This window comes from Notechis scutatus, chromosome 3, assembly GCF_049901735.1.
Source record: "Notechis scutatus isolate UNSWTSFEM ecotype Mainland chromosome 3, rNotScu1.2, whole genome shotgun sequence".
Classification (NCBI taxonomy): domain Eukaryota; kingdom Metazoa; phylum Chordata; class Lepidosauria; order Squamata; family Elapidae; genus Notechis; species Notechis scutatus.
Genome location: NC_142011.1, coordinates 95,257,412 through 95,273,368, shown reverse-complemented (window position 1 = coordinate 95,273,368; position 15,957 = coordinate 95,257,412).

Below are 15,957 nucleotides of genomic sequence, written 5' to 3'. Positions count from 1 at the left end.
AGCTGTAACCAAAGAATCAAGTATTCCCCTAGTGAAAGGAGAATGTAATCCATAAGTTGTAACTGCATCTTTTATATTTTTCAAAACTTTAAACTCAATGTTACTATGAACATTGCCTCCTGCTGCTCCAGGGATGATAGTCATAGGATAAGCAGAAGGATCTTCTGTTTCTAAAGACAGAGGTGATGACAGAAGATTAGTTATAATTCCTCCCACAGGTTTCATAGGGGAAGAGTCAGGAAGAGAAGAAGGAGAGGAAGGAGGAGGGGAAGAAATGTCAGGATATGGAGGTGGTAAGGAAGAAATTGTATCAAGATGAGCCGCAAGAGGCTTAGAAGTTTTTGAATGAGAAGAGGGGGAATCAGAGGAAACAGGGGAAAAAGAATTTTCAGGAAGACTAGAAGAAGGATAAACAATTGTTATAGCAGCCATTATCGCTCTCCAAGAGATAAGTATATCCATGGGAGCTCTGGGAATTTCATGTAGATATTTCCCTAATTTTTTCCCATAGAGAATGGCTGAGAGTTCCAGCAGATGGATAGGCTGGACAATGTGCCTCAATGTAAATTATAAATTTATTTAAAGATTTCTTCGAAATAGGGTACACAGTGGTACCATTGATTTTCTGAAAGGAATTAGCCTTCTTCACTAAATTATAAAGTTCGTCCCTGTGCCCTGACGAAACTTTGGAAAGTGAGGAGCCCATTACTTACGTTCGTACGAAACCTATGCCAGGTGCATAGAAATGGGAGTGAAGGCGATGCACCCCTAGACAGAAGTCACACCGTGGAACCAGAAAATCGAAGAGATCCCGGACGAATCAAGGGATCCCGGACGAGCCCCCAGCTGTCGCGTCGAGCGACCGGTCTGTTGTTTCGATCTTCCGGCTTGTCGCTGAATCCCTTTCAGAAAGCAATTTAATGAGACCCTCGCAAGGGTGAAGTTTAGCGGAGCCCTCGCGAGGGTGAGTGCGAAGCACAAAGAAAAAAGACACAAAACAAATGATTTCTTCAGGTGAGGCAGCACATTGCGCCTGGGGCAGATGGAATTGTCCCTGAGACAGATGGGATTGTTCAGGCAGCCCTGATTGCTTTGCGCTGTCCCCTTTTATTGTACTGAATCAAAGAGGGGGGGTAAGAGGGATTGCAGGAAGAAGTTACAAAGTTAATCTTTGAGACCAGGCTACATGATACAAGTAACGAACTTTGTGACTGATAAACATGTTTTTACTGAATACACATCTTTTATCTGACACAGACTTCTGTGAAGTTAATCTTATCAGCTCCTTTTTCCTGTCTTCTTAGTGAACTTTGCTCTGAGAGGTATTCGTGTTAAGCAAGATTTGTTCTATGGAAAAATACCAAGACAGAATAGCTAAGGCAGAATAGCCACAGTTTCCTCCAACCCTTTTTTTGCATGCACTTCTTACAAGTTATTTTGACATTCTTTCTTCCTTTTTAAACATAGTAGTGGTTAAGGTGCTGGCCTAGAAACCAATAGACTCTGAGTTTTAGTCCCATTTTAGGCTTGAAAAAATGGCTGAGTGACCAGTCACTCTCTCCCAGCCCAAACCATTTCTTAGATTGTGGTTGTGGGGAAACTAAGAGGAGGAAGGAATATTAGATAAGTTCTCCACCTTGAGTTCCTTATAAAGTTATAAAGACAAGATAAACATCTAACAAAATAAATCATTTGTGAGAATGATGTTCTCCTAAAGGAGAAGGGGTCAGTGGTGGGCTACTGCCAGTTTGGACGGGTTCTAGTGAACCAGTAGTTCTGACCATCAACTGGCCCCGCCCACCCACCTCCGCTCTATCCTGCCCTATATTTTCTTCTTTCTGACTCAGCTGAGTCGTGAGGCACAGCTGATTTCCATGCCTCAGTTGTTCTACTTACCGGGGCTGCTCTAGAAGGTAAGCAGCTAAGCTTTAAATTGCTGTATTTTGAATGCTGCGTGAAGCTTGCGTTTACAGAATCAGTTGTTAAACTGGTTGCAACCCACCACTGGAAGGGGTGCTGACAGCCTTGTCACATGCCTTACACTACTGCATTTATATCATTTTTATCCACTTCATTTTTCTCTACTTTTGGGTTTATTCTTCAATAAAGGCATAGCCTGTGAAATTCTTACCTGTCTCACATGCCAGGTTTATGTGGGAAAATATTAGGTAAACACATCCATGTGACTGACAGGCAATGGCAGCAGAAACCACTAAGCAGCTACATTAAGACAGAAAGGTGGAGGCACCAGGATGCAAAAATCAGAGGATCTCAGGGAGAAAAGAGCTGAGACATCCATCTTTCATCAAACTGGCATAACCTAGTCAACTATAGAAAGACAGGGAAATCGTGCCTCTTTTTTGTGCTCTTTCTATTGGAAAGTTTCAAACTGACAGTGCAAAAATCGCTCCAGCTCTACAATACTGGTGATCTTTTTAATGATCTTTCACTTTTTATCTAGAGAAGTGCTTGCAAGATTTAAAAAGCAAATTCAACCATGCTCTTTTTTCCATTGAATCAATTTTGCCAAACATCTCCCCAACTCACAATAAAATAGCACTCACAAAATAACACTGTTCCAATATTTGAGGGGCTCCTACAAAAATGAGGGGGTTCCATCTATTTTCAAAAGCACTAAAATGCATGACAAGAAACAATGGATGGAAACTAACCAAAGAGAGAAGCAACCTAGGACTAAAGAGAAATTTCCTAAGGGTGAGACCAATCAACCAATGAAATAGCTTGCTTTCAGAAGTTATCAGTGCTCCATCACTAGAGAAGTTGTGGGTGCTCCATCACTAGAGGCTTTCAAAATTAGGGAAGTACACCCCAAAAGGACAGTGCCAGGAACCACTAAAACAATGCAGAAAACTTAAAACAGCCATTCCCCTTTTTTAAAAAAAGTCAAAACCCCAAAGCAAAAACACTAGCTGAGAGGCAAACTAAGAGCAGCTGCTCAAGCTAATTGAAAGCCTGGGCGTGCTGTCAAAAGCCATTAACCTTCCAACTCTGTTATTCTATGTTCTCTATGCTCTAAATTGGGTGCTTCACAGCAGAAGCAATACTGCTTGCTGGACCACACATGCATTAAATTCAGGGCCTGTATGATCAAGCTGCATCATTGTCCCCTCCTGTATCTTTTCCCCCCAGGAAGAAACAAGAAGTAGGCAACACTAGCAGCTATAAAAGGTCTTAGGGAACTCCAGGGAGTATCAACTGATCACAGAAATGTTACTTAATATCCTTTATAAATGAAAAAGTTTTGTAGCCTTTAATCCTGCTCCCCCACCCCTTTGAATGCTGGGATAATTCTCAAGAAGATAATGTTTATAGTTGCATTCATTTGAGTAGAAGGGATTACAAGAGAGTAAGCAGGCACACCAAGGGGAGCATACATTGAAAGGCATGCACTCTTTGCCTAGTTTAGTTTACTTTATTGTCATTGCATCTCGTACAATGAAATCAAACACCATCTTCAGTACACATCATGACCATGACCATGACCATGACAATAAACACAAACACACTTCCTTCACCCTTCACACATTGCACCGGAAACCCCCGACACCACACCAACACTGGACTGTACAGCAGAATTCAAAAGAGCTACTGCCCTGGGATAGAAGCTGTTTTTCAGCCTATTTGTCCTTATTTTTATTATTCTGTACCATCTGCCAGATGGTAATAGTTAAAAAAAAAGGCTTCCTAGGATGGGATGGATCTTTGAGAATGTTTTGAGCTTTCTTAAGGCAGCAGGAGGTATAAAGCTCTTCTAAAGAGGGGAGACAGCAACCAATGATCTTCTGGAGTATGACATTAACCCTCTGGAGTGCTTTCCTATCTACCACTGTGCAATTGGCAAACCATACAGAGGTGCAGTATGTTAAAATGCTCTCGATGGTGCAGCAGTAGAAGGTCACCAGCAGTTTCTCATTCATTTGTTGTTTTCTGAGAAGCCTCAGGTAGTATAATCTCTGCTGGGCCCTTTTGACCAGGACTGCAATGTGGGCACCCCAGGTCAGGTCCTCTTTTAGGGTAATACCCAGAAACTTAAACATCCTCATAGCCCCCCCCCTCCCCCCATTCTAGATGAGTCAGAGCAGTGTGAAGCGTGATGGCTATAGTGTCCTTTGTAGATCTATTTTTTCTGTATGCAACTCATGAATCACGTAAGAGGCGAAGAAAACCCTTTAGCTGAAACTTTATTATGGAATCAGTAACAGTGCCAGACAGGTTTCAACTAAGATGACAAAATTGAGCTAGTTAGCTTGCTTTTTAGGGAAGTGCTACACTGGGGAGAAAAGCAGCTCAGAAAGAACAACTTGTTAAGTCAATCTCTCTGCAAGAGGTGGAGAGGGGAAAAAATGGACCAGAGACAGAACATCTACTGACTAACAATATTGCCAAACAAATGACTGGCAGAGAGATGCTGCAAAGTTTGCAAGAGATTTCTATCCAATGAGACACACCAGATCAAGAAACCAGCTCCATGGGAAGAGTAGAATGAGACAGACCATAGTAGCAATGTCATGCAAGTCTGCTTATCTTTTATTTTCCCTCCTTAAAACCACTAAGTCAGGGGGAGTCAGTTTGATCCTTTTCCTAATAACAATCTCCTTTCCTGAGCTTTATAAAAAGTTTCCACCCTTGTAAATTTTTGTAATTGTTTCTGAATATTCTTCCTAAGGTCCTCTCCATGATTCCCTACAGCAAAGGTAAATCATTTACCTAGTTCAGGGATATCAAACTCACATTGTCAGGGTGGCGTCACGTGACATATTGTGACTTTCCCCTCCTTTGCATGATGCATCCGGCCCATGGGATGGGAGTTTGACAACCCTGACCTAGTTAGTCCAGCAATATTGTTTGGGCTCTATTGGTTCAAATATTGAACTGGAACTCTTTCACACACACACAAACAGATGAGTGTCGTAGGAGTCTATGATGGGTGAGTGAAGAAGCAGTGAAGAAAGTAGTATAGATCTTTATAACTGCAATCACTATAAACTGCTTAAAGGAAGATACAACAAAAGGAAGTGATATTTTTGCTTTTAAAGAATAGAAGGCTGAGTGAACTAGCCAAACACATGCACTGCTTTAGCTGCTCTGTTTGATAAAGCATCACAAGTATGCCAAATGCAGTCCTCAGCTTACACTGGCAGTTAGGACCAGAATTTCCAAAGGATAGGTAGTCCTCAATTTATGACGACAATTGAGCCCAAAATTTATGTTGCCAAGTGAGAAATTTCTCAAGTGAGTTTTCCCTCATTTTATGACTTTTCCTGCCACATTTGTTAAGTGAATCACTGCAGCTGTTAACTTAGTAACAGGCTTGATAAGTGAATCTGATTTCCTCATTGACTTTGCTTGTCAGAAGGTGACAAAAGGCAATCACATGACTCCAGCTGTCATAAATGTGTGTCAGTTCTCAAGCATCTGACTGTAAATCACATGACTATGGAAATGTTACAACGGTTGTAAGTGAACAAGGTCTTAAGTCACCTTTTTTAGTGATGTAACTTTCATTGATGGTCACTAAATGAACTGTTATAAGTCAAGGACTACCTGTACTTGTAAAGCACAACATGATGTAATTGTAACTTTAGTGACAGCAATTTTGGCGGTCCCGTTGCCATAGTGAAGCAGGGACTACATAGATTGTTAAGCAAAGACTTACTATAAATGTGTTTTCCAACTTCCTGCTAGCTTCCAATTGGTTTTACTTGTGGGAAGCAGGTGCAGGATATATAGGAAAACACAAACATGTGACCATTGAGATGCTGTAAAGCTGGAACTTCGTGGAGCCTTTGTTGAGTGCCATTTGAGTGATTGCTGAATGAATGGTCATAAGTCAAGGACTACCTGTAACTGCAGAAGCTTGGCTCCCATGATTGGAATCCAGAAATGTGGTATGGAAGTGTGTGGGTTCTAGCTGAGAAGAGAAATAAATAGAAGGGGAAGAAGGAAGGAAGAAGGAAGCTGCAAACAGGGATATATGTAAATATAAAACTGATGATCAAATATTGAATTCCTGCAGGAAGGCATTGGACAGTGATTCCTTCTGAGGACCTCTTTTAGCAAAGGGGGTGTGCTCAAGGTATAATGATGGCAAATGTCACCACCATGCAGATGGGTCCATGTAAGAAGACCAGGACAGCAAGAAAGACCAAAGCTTTTTGGAGCTCCTGAATGCAGGAATGTCTAGGTAGAAGAATAAATAGATTGCATTCCCACTTCAGAGATGTATAAACCACAGAAGAAGAAATGTGACAGGAAAACACTCAAAGCTATAGTTGTAAGAGGGAATATTCCCTGATATCACCTGAAGGGGCCTTACCATATTATCAGGAAGAAGCTGGATGGTAAATTCCCCTCCCTGTAAAATGGGGATAGTGGAGGCAAAGGTTAATAAAGGTAGCCATCTCAGGGAACCAATGCCCGTATATGAACTATTTAATAGGATTCACAAAATGCTCAGTTAGTAAGGTACTTGATTACAACACTAACACATCGCAACCCAAGTCAATGGAGGTGACCTATAGATCAATACATATGAAGGATGCATTATATAAACAGAACTGTATCTGTGTTCAGTCTGTATAAATGTAGTTAATCATCAACCAATCTTATCAGGAAGATTTTGTATATTTTATTTATTTTTTACAAATTCTACCAAGGTAGTATTTAGTGTTCTTCGAACAATATGAGCCATGGTGGCGCTGTGGTTAGAGTGCAGTACTGCAGGCTACTTCTGCTGCCTGCTGGCTGCCTGCAATATGGCAGTTCAAATCTCACCAGGCTCAAGGTTGACTCAGCCTTTTATCTGAGGTGGATAAAATGAGGACCCAGATTATTGGAGGCAATATACTGACTCTGTAAACTGCTTAGAGAGGGCTGTAAAGCATTATAAAGTACTATATAAGTCTAAGTGCTGTAGCTATTGCTATATTCAGAAGGTGAGTGTAGTGTCAAATCTTGCAAGGGGTGCAAGATTTCTAACATTCCATATCAGTATGATACAATTTTTTTCCACTGATTAACCAGCCGAGCAGTGTTACTAAAGAAGGCTCCTTCATTGTCAACAAGTAATTTTTTTGAGAAAAAGCATGTTACGTTTTGAATCACAAACATTCTGAACTGAGTCAGAAAGATCTCACTTTTTTTAGTGAAAGCAGTGTTTCTCTCACCAAGTTCTTCTACTATGGGCTTGTTTACATCCCTTTGTCATAGCTGGCCATTAGCTATTTGGTCAGAGTCTACTTCTGTGCCCCCCCTCGCCTCCATTTTTGGCCTTCCTGGGCCCCAGGGAAGCCTTCTGGCAGTATAAACACCCCCAGGAGGCTTCCCTGAGGCCCAGAAGGCAAAAAGTTTTTTTTTTTTTGCAAAAAAGCCACACCCACCCAGTCACATGGCCATGCCCACCTAGCCACACCCACAGCCACACCCAACTGGTTGTTAAAGAATTTGAATCCCATCCCTGAAGAGAACATTTTTCTAGAGACCCACATGAATGGAACTCAGTGTCAAGCCTCCAAGTAATGTGTCCCAAAACATAAAGTCCATGGCACCCATCTTCCTTTTCAAATTTATTTATTAGAAACACATTAAATTGGCAAGGACTTGGTCTAATTCCAACTCTGAACCAGATCAGAATTACACCCAATAAAAGCAAAAGTGTGAAACTTCCCCGCTGAGTCACAATCTCCCATTAATTCTCAGTCCAACAGTCCATCAACTCCATCTGAGTTGTTCCCACGGGAAGCAAATGCCACCTAGACATAACATTCCCCTTTTTTCTTTACAACCCTTCCTTTCAACAGTTGGAAAGTGGTGAACCTGAAATATTATTAAATTAAGTTACTACAAACCTAAAAGTTAATAGAAAAAAAATACAAGGCTAATATAAAATATGGCTACACATATGTCATCTTCAGGGTCGACATTCAGAGTCATTTGTTTATAAATAAAGATAGATGATATGCAAAATCTATCCAATTTAATTTAATTCATTAAATTTATGATACTAGTTACTCTTGAATAGTTACTCTTGAATATATTACATATATATTCAATTGGTCACTCTGGAATTGTTCCCCCGAATCCCTCCATCTAGCCTTTTCACTATGCTGAATTCAATATGATTTGATTACTTTAAATTTTGGTCCTCCGAAACTCTCTCCACCCATCCTCTTAATCCCCAATTTTTAAACCATTCCCTGCTTTGCTACTATTCAGGAAGTCACTCTGGCATTCAAAGGCCAAATGTGACTCTAAACAAAAGTTGTGCTCCTGTACTATCAAAATAAATGCAATGGAGAATAGAGGTTTTCACTACTGCATAGAGTGAGGCAATATTCTAATCTGACTCTGTTCTGTGAAAGCTTTAATTTTTATCAGAGATTTGTATCTCCAGATGAGTTGCTAACTCTAGTCCAAATGCAGTAACAATGGTGAATAATTGTTCAATAATCCTATCATTTCATCAAAGACTGGAGACTGACATTGAAACCACTTCTTAAAATCTTGCCAAAATCTGGAGGGATTAGTCTGGGCAATCCAAAAACTTCCCTAGGATCGCAATTGCTTTCATAGTCAAAAATATACTGACTTGTTTGCACAGAGTATAATACATTTAGAAAATTCATGGAATGCAGATGATAAATTCATCTATTCAAACTGGAAAGTCACTTTGGCTGTAGTAGAGAGAGCATTGTTCAGTTATCACTGTGATTGAATGGGGCTTGTTATACAGTTATATAGCAATGCACCCTTATTTTGTCTTCTTGAAAGCATCCAGAATTATTGTTTCAAATTCTGGTTCTACTTGGTATGAATATCATTGTTCAGGTAGACTCAGGGGTTGCTGCTACCATCATGTGTGTATTATAGTTGCTACAACAGCACTGAGTCTGCTTTAGACATTTTAGTAGCCATGACCATTTCTTCTAAATTTGATACTATCTTTAAAATTCTATTTGCTGCTTCTATGAATACAAGCTATCTGAAATAATTTCATGCGGTATGTATTTATATTTCTGTGTGTTGTATAGTGTATAGGGTTCTGAGTCCAAGGGCATTCCCTCTTCAATATTTCCAAGCCTATTGACCATAAAGAAGCATTGGGACTTTAGAATATTGTTTCATCAAAGGTTTGGTTCAAAAGAAAAACATGGTTGCAAAAGGAGGCATGGATGCCATGCAAATGATAAAGCCTAACATTCTACATAATACCACATCACTCTGACAGATTTTACTCTTTCTTTTCCTATCTGAGGGTTTGCCTATCTGCCTCCAATTGTTTCTGCCCACCTGATATGTTTCAATGGAGTGGGTGCCCTACATCTACCTTCATTAAATGCTGCCAACTTGCGATATTGAAAAAGTGTGCCATCTCTTTCATGGGCCCCACCTTTAAAAAAAACACCACCCATTCCTGTCTACTTCGTATATCCCTTCTCTTCCTTTGGCCTTCGGTTTGGGCTTAGGTCTATGTTTCTTGCAGTATTGGTCTTCCTACATTTGACACACTAGGGTGGTGCCATCTGCCACAATTCTGCCTTGAGCAGACATTATTAAATAAGGTTGTCACAAATAAAATGCAAATAAGGAACCTTGGAGGTCTTTTGATACAACACTTTTGCTCAAGCAGAAAACCCTATGCTATTCTGGACAAAAAAAACTGTCTCAACTCTTCTTTAAACTTCTAGCGATGGAGCACCCACAATTTTTAGGATCTCAGCATCTTTTTTTGTATTGTGGTAAACAGAAACAGATGCAGCATGGCCTCCCTAATTAGCAGTAAAATCACTTCTCATGACCTTGATGCTATCCTTCTGTTGATACATCCTCGGATTGCATTGGCAGCTGCAGACACTGTTAACTCATATTTAAGGGATAATCAACCAGGTAATCTAGGTCCCTCTCACAGTTACTACTACTACTAATATTACTACTACCATGTTTCTCACAAAATAAGGCCTGGTCTTTTTTTTTTCTGACCCCCCCAAAAATGGCTAGGCTGTTTTTTTGGGGGGTGACTTAATTTCCTCCCCCACCCAGAGTGGCCCATACGCATGTACCTCACCGCGAGGCCGCTTCTATTGGCCAACGAAAGCTGCCCGAAGGCAGATTCCGCAGCTGCTTCAGGGCATGGCGTGGCTGCCCATGTCCCCTTGCCATTAGGCAGTGTCTTTTGGGTGATGGAAGCTCCCCAAGTGCAGTCACCAGCCACTTCGATCGTCCGGTAGAAGCAACCTCAGGGAGCGCACACACATACTCCCCTCGCTGCGAGGAGCTTCTATCGGCTGACAAAAGCTCCTGAAGGCAGAGTCCCCAGCCGCTTCAGGGCATGGTGTGGCTGCCTGTGTCCCCTAGCCTTTAGGCAGTGTCTTTTGGGAGATGGAAGCTTCCCAAGTGCAGTCACCAGCCACTTCAATCGGCCGGTCGAAGCGGCCTCGCGACGAGGGGAGTGTGTGTGTGCGCTCGCCCCTTCGACTGGCTGATTGAAGTGGCTGCTTTAAAGATAGTCTATAGTCTTGTTTATAAATGTTATCATTTACCCAGTTGTTAAAATTTGGTTTTTACAAAGTAGACTTTTAGGTTCAGATCCATTGTTGACTGCAAATACAGTTTCATGTCATCAAATTGAGAAGAATGATAAATGATTTCTGATATTCATCTTCTGGTTCAAAGAATGGTCCTGTTGTTCCTTTATTTATTTCTGTAAAATACAATGTGAATAATGAAGAAATAATTTTGTATCTCTGCATTTTATATGTCTTTTTTAAACTGATAAATCTTGATCTGCAACAAATGCAGCCTCTGATAACTTTAGGATATTAAATTGATTTGTACATGAGTAAGCAGCCTCTCAATTTGCTAAACCACAATTGCTTAAAATTACTCAAGTGACTCAAAAATTGTAAACCATTTTATCACTGAGCAATTTCTTCTTTTTTAAAAAGATGACTTTTGACACAATGACATGTAACAAACTTTAATAAATTATTAGGCATTCTTGATATTTTGGGATATAAACTTCAGCAATCAGAATGAACCCAAAGCACCAAAATTTGAAAAATAGGAGTAGGGAATTAGACATTACCAAACTTTAATTCATCCTCACAGGGGGTACACTTAAGAAAAGATGGGATACAAATGCAGTGATAAACAAACTCCCATTATTCTCAGACAATAAAATAGAAGGATACTGGGAACTGTAGTCCAACAATACCAAGAAAGCTGCCATTTTGTCATTGATTAGAAAGAAGCTCCATTACATAATATTCCTTTGTACTGGGACTGAAATGAGTGGAAACTCTACTTTAAATCCAGTGGGGAAAACAAAGAAATTGTAGAAAAAGAAAAAAAGAAAAAAAAAGAAAATGTAGATTGCAGAATATCACAGGATGATTTCACAAAATGAGCACAACATTTGTAAATGGCAGAAGATCTTGTACAATTTTCCATTATAAGGCAGTTTCTCTCTGAGAAAGTTACTTTATCTTGGTTCATAATGCTATAGTTTCTAATTCCAGTATAAGGCAGTAAAACACCTTCTGACACTAACATTATGACACAGCAGCTCTAGTATCATAAAACTGATTTCTTTCCCAAAGTACATTTTTTGTTTATAAAGGATGAAATATATATATATATATATATGAATTATACCTCTACATGTTGGTGTTTGTGACCAACGGCCATTTGGACAAGTCACTCTTACAGATCCTTCCATTATGTAGAGATTTTGGCACTGATAAGTTACATTTTCAGACTGCACATAGGTTGCCTTGGGGGTGTCCACAATTTCCCCATTGTCCACAGCAGGTGTGTTGCAGCTAACTTTCTTGCTGCAGGAGGTAGAGCGAACCCTTAGGGGTGACTCTAACACGTAAGGGCGTGAAAATACCCTTTAGAGTAGTTATTGAGCCAGTGGGGTGAGGAAAACCTACTCCCTTGGATTAAAAGTTTAAGTAAGAACAGAATGATAAATTTGTGCATTGAAAAATGGCAAAATACATAATTGAGGAACCACAATACAGGTAGGATCATCTGGGGGAAACAAGCAAATGTAGGTTGGGTCCTGAGCCCCCAGCAGATAGTAAAATACTATGTGAAACTCCTTAAGGACTGAGAAATAGGTAAGGTTAGTGTTATATTTGGAAACAGGCATAGGAGTTTCTATCTGGAACTGGTAAGATTAGGGGCGTGTTCTCCATGGAGCCCATAGGGACACGTTAAACAGTAAAAGTTGTCTTTAAAAAGAAAAGTGGAGTTCAAACTTGCTCATGAGAGCCCTGGCCAGGTGCAAACGAGGTGTGAAAGGAGGTCTCTATAGATCTTGATCTTTAAAAATACACCAGAGTCGTCTGGGAGATCCAAACTAGAAAGATAAGGGGCAGAACACCCAGGGCAGAGACAGGTAGTAAAAATCTAGTGCTTCACAATGAGTGTAACGTCAAGTAAAAGTGAGAAGTTCACTAAAACAATAAGAAAGAAAGCCCAATTAGTGAAACCTCAAGTTCAATACCTATGTAACTGGTTAGGGGTATTTGGTATACCCAGGGGTATTCGGAGGCCCCTCTGAAAATGCCCTCCTCTTCCACCTGGTCCCTTTTCCTTATTCCTTTCAGGACATTCACCCTTCCAATGTCCTTCCTTTTTATAAAGGGTGCACTGGTTGCGTCCTAACCCTGGTCTGCCGCCCCTCGGCAGACTAATTCCCCTACCCTTAGGGGTCCACATCATAGCTGCCGCCATTAGCTCAGCTTTTCGTTGCATTTTTTGATCCTATTTTCTTTCCTCCTCCTTTACCTAAGAGAGGGTGATCAGTCCTCTCCTCCATCCCTGCTTACAGGGAGGGATTATTACCCTAGTCCAATACTTGCCTGCAGGCATCTTCCTTCTCCACCGGCCGGCCCGAAGATGTCCTGGTCTCCTCACCTTTCACCTGTGGTTCTTGGGGGTGTCAACCGCCGTCGCCAGAACAGGGTAGTCTCGGGAAGTCCCTCGGATTCAAAGGACCAATGGCGCCTGGGATGTTCCCTTCAACTCACCCAGTCGCTGGCACCTGGGGTGGACCCTCCAGCGGGCCTCAGGGCCCCTTGTGTCCTGGCGGAGTCGCCATAATTGTTGCAGCAGAACCTGTTTCCAAATCAGGACACAAGACCACGAAAGGTTGGAGAATAAAGGTTTTTATTTGTGCACAAAGGTTCAGAGCATTAGCATGGCAAATTCTGAACCCCTGGCTCTTCCTGAGGTGTCACTTTTATACATTTCATAACCTCAGCCTAGCCCGGGGCGTTTCTTATGTTAAACTATACCAAAAAGGAGAAGTACATTTCTGTTATTTTCCAGACCCATCCTTATTCACTGAAACATGCTTACTTCCAGTTCCTTAGTTCAGCAATTTCGTGGTTTTGCACAATATTTCTATAAGAATATTTTGCACAATATTTCTATAAGAAGCAAGGTAAGGGGTCAGAGGATTTCTGGTAAATGCATATTTTGTTTTTGACCTTCCAGGCTGCTTCAGGTGGACATCCACATCCTCCCTCAATATCAATATTAGATAAATAATCCATCAACAATTCTGATGATTGCAAACACACATTCACAAGTTTTAAGCATATTCATAAGGAACTACATTGCAAAATGCTAAAATTAATTATTTTTTAAAAGCAACAATGTCATACATCTTGTTTAACTGATAGGCAGAAAATGATTACTACATTGCCTTGTTACTGTCTTTCAACTTTAGAAGGTACACCGTCTAGTAGCTTAGCCAGATCTATGATAAAATGGATAGCAATTGCTTGGGATAAATGTGATCTCCCCACAAGGGGTTGTTAATTTTATTACCCACTATCTATTAATAATTGCTCTAATCTTGCACAAATAGAATGTGTAGTCACTTAGGATGCTGTATAGTGCTAATACCTGAACATGTTCTGATTTCTAAAAAACCTTTGTCCATTTTGACCCTGATGTCTAGAACTTTTAACTGTTCCTGTAATTAGACTATTTTTCATGAAGGCATTGGGTGACTTCTGGGGGAGACATCTACAAGGAGGGAGGGGGCACATGAGAAAACCAGTGTACCTTGAATATATTTTCATTTACAGTGAAAACAGATTGTTGATTGAGAATGTAAATGATTTGAATGAATCTTAAATACATGAATGATACAACGAGGAGTAATATAATGTGAAACAAATCTTATTTCATTCTTTGACAAAGTGACACAGTGAAATGCCATGGATGTAGTATCTGAGGATTTCAGTAAGGTATTTGACAAAGTAAATCACAATCTACTTCTTGGTAAACTAGAAAAATGTGAGATAGACAGCATCACCACTATTTGCAAATGTCTGATGTTAGGAATGTAAGTCACCTAACAGTTGGGTTGGAAAATATATAAACCAGGATAGACATTTTAATACTGTCTCTTTAAGGGAATGCTAAAATTGTAATTGGGTGTGGTTCCTCAAACGGCCATAAGATGGAGCCAGAAACCTGGGTTGTTCTGTTCTGTTGTTGCTGAGAGTGTTGCCATTCCTGCATTTCCCTATTGACTGTTGCTGATCATAGTTTTTCTTGGATTTGATTTAAGCCTGTTATTGAACTGTTTTTGATACTGGACTTTGTTATTGGATTGTCCCTGGACTGAAAACTGACTGCTTTAACCGTGAATGACTTGGACTGTTTGTTGGACTTTGCTTAATTGTTTACTGGAAGTGTGTGCTGGTTGTGTGTTATTCTTCACCACTCTCACTATGACTCCCTGTGTGTGCTCATTCTCCTGACGGGGAATTACCTCAACATTGGTTATGGGCCAAGGCCATACCTGGGTCAGATAACTGAGAGTTGGTGTGAATACACAGTAACATATACAGACAGCTGTTTACTGTTTAATTGTGGTTTACTGTCCTGGTAAAGATGGCACAAGACCTGTCAACAAGTCTATCACTGATAACCCATTTGGATGGAACAAACTATGTTTCCTGGTCTATGAAGTGCAGTCTAGTTCTGCGTAGAGAAGGGTTATGGACTGTAGTTCAGGATCCACCGGATGTAAATGCTTGGGATCCAGATGATGAGGATGCTGCCAAGAAATTAGCTGACTTTAAACAGAACAATGAACGAGCTCTTTGTATAATTGGACTAACACTGAGTGACCAGCAGCTAGTCCATATTTGTGGAGAAGAGTCTGCTGCTAGGTGTTGGGAGAATTTGAAGAGGATTTATGTTTGTGACAGTTGGTCCATGTATGACAAACTGTTACTTATAGAAAGCATCTTATTCACATGCAAAAAGAGAGGCAAATTCAGCTTACATGAAGGAGATTCTTATAAGGTTTGCAAAAAATAAGAAAATGTGGGAATAAATTGTTGTATGAGAGAACAGAAATCACACAACTTGCAAACATCTGTAAGAAATTATATTCCAAGCATAATATTGTCAAAGAAGTCTTGAACATAAAGCGGAGACTTAAATTTAAAAAAATTACTGAACAAAATGGATCAATTTTAAGAAAATCCATAACAAATCAAGAGACCAAAACATCAATGTAAAAAAAACCTAAAAACAGGAAGGCAGCAGTAATATTCCTAGATGCAGAATAACCTTTTGATAACTTTGGAATGTCCTTACAAATATTTTAAACAACAGGAGTTTGCCAGCATTTAAAATTTGGTTGGAAAATACATATTGATGACAAAGAGATTGTAGCAAATAGAACACTCTCCTTGAATTTTCCAGCAAATAAAGCTATGAGATAAAAATGCCAACTTTCTCCATTATTATTTGCTTTAGAAGTTTGCTTTAGAAGACAGGATTCGAAAAGACAAGCAAATATTCTGGGAGAAGAATATAAGTTGAAATGTTACACAGATAATGTAGTTGTCAACTCATAAAACATTTTGTATACACGTTATATAGTTGTCAACAGAAAGA